We start from the raw sequence: 6,000 nt of genomic DNA on the forward strand, positions 1-6,000 counted from the left end.
ATTTCTTGAAGGAGAGATGTTGTTTGAAGGGAGGGGTGGCAGACAGGGAGAGATAGGTTAGAAAGATTAGTAGTAAGAGGCAAGCAGGAGGTGAACAGATAGAGGAGGGATTACAGGAATCCCCTGACCTCACCAGGCAGCCATTAGAGCAAAACTAATTACCAGCCAACGACCCTGGAGATAGAAGTCAGTGCCCTGCCATACCACACTCCCCACACTTGCCTTTCTCTCCTCACAAGCGTGTGTGCATACTTAGTTTCTTTCTCTCTCTGTCCCACAGATCCAATCCATATGATGTATGGATGCATGGGAGCAATGGGAAAAGGCTAATCACCTTCAAGAAACAAGACTGGGAAAGAGAGGTCACCTTTGCAAGACCTTAACTGGACCAACTTCTTTCTTTCACACAAATATATATGATGTAGAGCACCTCCCAGTCAATGTATACAGAAAAATCACTTGTCTTCTTTTCAATATGGTCTGCAAAACCTTCAAAAATAAGTAATAATATTGGTATTTTTTCTGTGTTAAGGTGCATTTCCAAAGACACATAAATATGCAAAAAAAAATAATGTCAATATTTAGTTTATTTTAATTGTATACTACCAAATAACAACAGCAGTCTCCTCAAGACGCTTATATTTTAATGTAGAGACCGGACATTAATATAGAGAAACCCCAACAAGCGGACGACCCTGTATGGGCAAGAAATGGGCGACAGTGGGAAAGAAAAACAGGAAAAAGCCTCTGGCAGAACCAGTGTGTTACCATAAATACATAAAGTCAGAAAATTGAGAAGGTTGCAAAGAATCAGCCTACATACCCGAATGTCAAGGAATGGTGGTGTGTCAAGCAAATTAACTGGATGAATCAACTTGCTTAAAGAAAGGACTCGTTTAAAAGATACAGCCACACATCACCGGTGCACCTTTACCTAATGTGTGGTACATATTTGATACATTGCAATAAATCTGTGGATTAGTGTGGGGGTCACTTCACCCCACAGAAAAAAAGTCCTAATGACCTTAGAGATTCTGCAACAGAATCCTGTTGTTTTTTTGGGGGGGGGTTGTGTGTGTGTGTTTGTGTGTAAATGATCAACTAGTAAAACATTTGCCATGGAAATTTTGTACTTTCAGGCATCATTTTGTTGATCTTTGATGAGGTCCAACACTTAGTATCTGCAAAAAATACATTAATTGTGTTTTGCATTTCATTCTATACTGCAAGATTTCAAAGGTCTGCATGCTAATCCATCAGGCTGATAAAGTTAGTTCAGATTGACCTTCATCAAAACTGATAACCGCTAAGATCTTAAACTCATATTTTTTCTGTTGCTTTTCTTTATTATTTACAGCCATCATTTCATGTAAACAGAAGCAGAATGAAAACATGCAATAGTTCATTATTCTTACTGCATCAAAAAACATTGGAACTGAGATAAGAACTAGAGCTATGGGTTATGATGTAACCTGGAAAGTTTAGCTCATGTTTTTCATATTTATTGGTGAGCAGTTTGGGTTTTAATAGGTGGCACGGGAATACCAGAGACTGAAATGTTGTTGTTTTTTTTTTGAGTAAGGTATCTCTTAAAAGCAAAGCCCTTGAAATACTGACTTTTTGTTTGTGGGCCCTGTGCTCTCAGCAAGGGCTTTCACTGCAATCAATATTTGATAAAGCCAGAGTCAGGGACATAAAAAGAGGTGCCACACAAGCAGCCGTTAAGCTCTGTTAGGTGTCACAGTCCCTTTTTATCACAAGGCTTGGGAGCCTGCAACACTGGTTTGCCTCAGAGCTTAAAGGAAAATCACACAGGTAAGTCAGAGACATGATCAGACAGAAGGACTTTATCTCTTAGGCATATGAAATTGTATATAGGCATACAAGTCTCTATATAATCCAGCCCGTTAGGGACACCAGGTTAAAGTTTTGATATTTCTCCTCCAACTCTCAGTTTTAGTTTTTAATCTGAGCGGTGCCTTTCCTCAGTCAGAACAGATTCTTTAGACTGTCTAAAGATGTCTGTTGAGATCTTGAATCCATTGCCTAAGACGTGCTGCCCTGCAGCTGACTTTGTTGGCGAGCTCTGAAGTTCAGCCATCATTATGAAGATGTCACCTTCATTATCTACCTGAAAACCCCTGCTTTTTTTTTTCTTTTGCTTTTTCTTCCGCTTTTTCTTCCAATGTGTTTGAAAAATACCATTCAGTATTATAAAAAATCCTCTAACAATGAGTGAAAAAGCTGGGAAATGAAGCAACAGTTGATGAGTTGCCAAATCCAACAGCACTTATGTAACTTCATCAAAAGTTTAGGATGAATTTGTCAGTCTGTATCTCAGTCTTAAACAAACTTTTTTCCCTTTTGCCATCATTGCACCGGTTTGTGTGGCAAGGGTTCAGCCTCTGTTCTTAAATGTTTATTTTGGATTGTTGATCAGTGATTTCACTAATTTATTTGTTAACCTGAAATGTTAAGTGCCATATTTTAAGCAGTTTTACTTGTCTTTTCATGCAATAGATGAACAGATTGCCTTGGCTGACTGTTTAAGGTGTAAAACAGTAAGAGAAATGTGTTTTACTCATGGGATAGTGAGTAACCAGTGATCAGTCCATGATCTGCTTTCATATAATATAATAATTGTACAGAAAACAGATGGATTATGCCTGGATGGATGTATGGATTTTGTATTTATTGTCTGATGTTACTATAGGAAGTGTTGAGCACTGAATCCCTGTTAACAATATTCCCTAGATGCCAAACATAAGGTATATATGCCTCTAACCTTCCCCCTAAATTACACTCACCAAAAAAAGTGTCCATCTGTCAGTGACAAGAGGAGACAGATGTTTGTACCCCAACCTCAGGGTACAAACATTGTGTTGTCGCTCTTTTAATATTTATTTGCTGCAAAGACAGCGAGACAACAAAACTGCTTAATTACAATTGTAAGCATTTTTTTCACTGACAGTCTTTCATGTCTGTGTAAAGACAACATTAGTAGGCAAGGATGGTGAATTGTTATGTTTCTCATTAAAAGCTTATTTAATTGGATGCTGTTTTATCTTATGTAAGCGCCACTATCATGCAATTAAAAGATAGCCTTGCAGTATGATGTCAATATTTTCCCACTCATTCTCAAATAAAATGCATACAAATGAATACAAATCATAAAAGTTTATTCATGCAGCTATAGCTAAAGTAAATTTGTCCTGCAGTCTCGGGGATGTTTTCTGTAAACACACCAGGTAAGCACATATACCAGCTGAGATGTAACGCTACAAATTGAGCATGCTGTAAATATAATCAGTACCCTACAGAGAACTCTGACGTAAGTCTCTATAGTTTGTTTGCCTGTTTCACTTTTTTATCTCTGCTGCATATATGGGACTGTGTACAACACTTTATGACTTATACCTACCACATGCTGGAATATTTGATTGCTTAAAATTGATTTTTATAAATTTAATGCAGTGACTGTCAAACTTTTTTACAGTGCAAGGCTTGAATGACAAATGTAGAGTCCCATCCAGGGACCCAGACTCATTAAAACATATTACTGCTCCTGTCATGTGGGACCCACAGGCAGTAAGCCTTTGGCCCATTTTGGGTATGAATAGTTAAATAGTTCATGATTCATGTTGAGACAACCCAAGAATCTTAATTACGGCATTGTTGTCTGTGCGTGTGTGAGTGTGATAGTAACACTATGATGATATCAAACTTTCATAAATGTTAAAAATGGCTTAAGGGTTTTTTTTTTGTTTTTAATGCTGGGTGGAGTGAGGTACCTTGCCCTTGTCGGTGGTCAACACACCTGGAAGGAAGCTAAGGCATAGAATCTAAGCAATGTAGTACTGAGCTACTGTGGAGGGGACCTGTTGCAAGTACTGTTACTACTTTGTTAAGCTGAGTTTTGTCAGTTTTGTAAAATTCACGGATTTGAAATGTTAAAAAAAAGAAAAAAAAACATATTATGGGGAATCATAATATTAAATCTTTTGAAGACATGTTAAGAAACATGTTGGATCCAACAGCATTACTGGTTACAGCTTAGATTTTTTATTTATTTATGTATTTTACTTTTTTCTTAGAACAATTTTATCTTGTCACATGAATGAAGCAGTGAGTCTGGGATTTATTTGAATAATTTGTTACAATCTTTTTCCTAAATGTTTTAAAAATAGCCAGCCCTAAAAGATACATATTTTGCCACAGACCTGCCTGTTAGTTCAATGTTTATTCATGGAATTTGGAATTTTGGGAACCTCATGTGCAATGTAATCTAAAACAAAGCACATTGCAAGGTCAGAAAATATAAGAGGTAATGCTGGTTACGTTTGACTTTCCTCCAGAGCCTCCTTTCTATCAGGACTCTGTTCAGCTCTGTCATTGGCTTACTTTTATTTGCTTGTCTCTCTCTCTCCTCTTTTGAATCAGGTTTCTGATTGCTTCTACATTTGTTTGTCCCTTTTTTCCCTAAAACCTCTCCTGCTTTTGCTTTTTGCTCTCCACTTTTGTCCTTAAGCCTCAATCGTTTCCTTAGTTTTTTTCTGCCCTCATTGCTTAATTTCCCCCTCCCTTTCTCTCTCCTGGTCCTATCTGCCAGTCTTTCCTGACACAGCAAAATTAGTTAGAACTCATCCCATTAACTCAGGTTCAGCCTATTCAGGAACAAGCTGAGGTATTTGTGTAGTGGTGTGTGTCAGCACAGTGAGAGATGCTGTAAGGACGCAATGTACCATCCTAAGCACGAGTCCATTCCCCCTCAGGATCTGACAGTCCATCAGGACGAACAGCTGTTGGAATGGAGAAAGTTTTGTTGCATGATGAGAAAATGACAAGGAAAGAAGGAGCTAGAAGGACAGGAAGAGAAGGGAGAAAGGACTCGTTTAGGAGCTGAAAAGGTCTCAGGAAAAGATGGAAAGGAACACAGACATTAAAATTTGAAATAAATGGAAGGACTGCAGGTTTGTGGTTATTTTGACTGACACAAAGTCAAACTACATCAATAGAAAACCACAAGAAAGAGACATCACAGTGACTCACTGGGAAGTGCCTCCTTCAAGTGAAGTGAATAACACCACAGCAGTGAACAGAGAGCTAAAGTAAGACACTTTTGGTGGTGGCGTGGGAGCAGAAAGGAAATTATTATAAACAGTTAAAAAGAAAATAAAACTAAGAGAAAACAAACATGAAGATCGTGAATCAACACTTCAAGGTACCATGCTGCAGCTGTGAAGCGTGTGCAAGTGTCTCTTTAACGATTCAAGGAGGCAGAAAAAAAAGCCTTTGATGGTGACTTCATGCTGCAATTGCAGTCTGTGAATTTAAGCAATGAGGTCACCAGAAATCTGATTAAATATGCTCTTGTGATGCTCCTACTGCCCCACAACCCAATATCTTGCTTTATTAGAAGGACATTTTGTGGCATCTTTAAAACCTGATCCTTTTTTTGAGTGTGCAAACATCCGATGGTGTTTTGTGAAAATACATATGAAAGGTCATAATTCGACAACGTGAACCACAATCAAAAAAGAAACCCTTTGCATCTACTGAATTCTCATTTACCCTTGAATAAAGATGTATACAAGACTTGCTTAGTCTAGAGACAACTTTTAACTTACAGGTCTAATCATGCAAACATGTCAGATAGAAGCTTTAGTTAAGAGATGAAAAGGAACAGGACAAAAATAAAGGACATTTTAAATTCAGTGAAAGAAGTAAATACAATGACCTAATGCAGCAGGCTGAATGAAATTACTCAAGCTTTTTTATGTCCTAATTTGCAATGAAAAAGAAAAGGACAGAGGGAAATGGTTCGGAGATTAGCATCGAGCTGCGTAATGAGAACAACACATCATCATCAGCTCACCTCACATCACTTCTTTCAGCCACCTGAGGACATGACACACACACACAAACGCACGAAATGCCATCTGTTCGGCTGGCCGGTGTCATCGCTTTGCTTTGGGTCCAGCTCTGCCTTCGAGCATGCGC

Source organism: Maylandia zebra, linkage group LG22 (genome assembly GCF_041146795.1).
Source record: "Maylandia zebra isolate NMK-2024a linkage group LG22, Mzebra_GT3a, whole genome shotgun sequence".
NCBI lineage: Eukaryota > Metazoa > Chordata > Actinopteri > Cichliformes > Cichlidae > Maylandia > Maylandia zebra.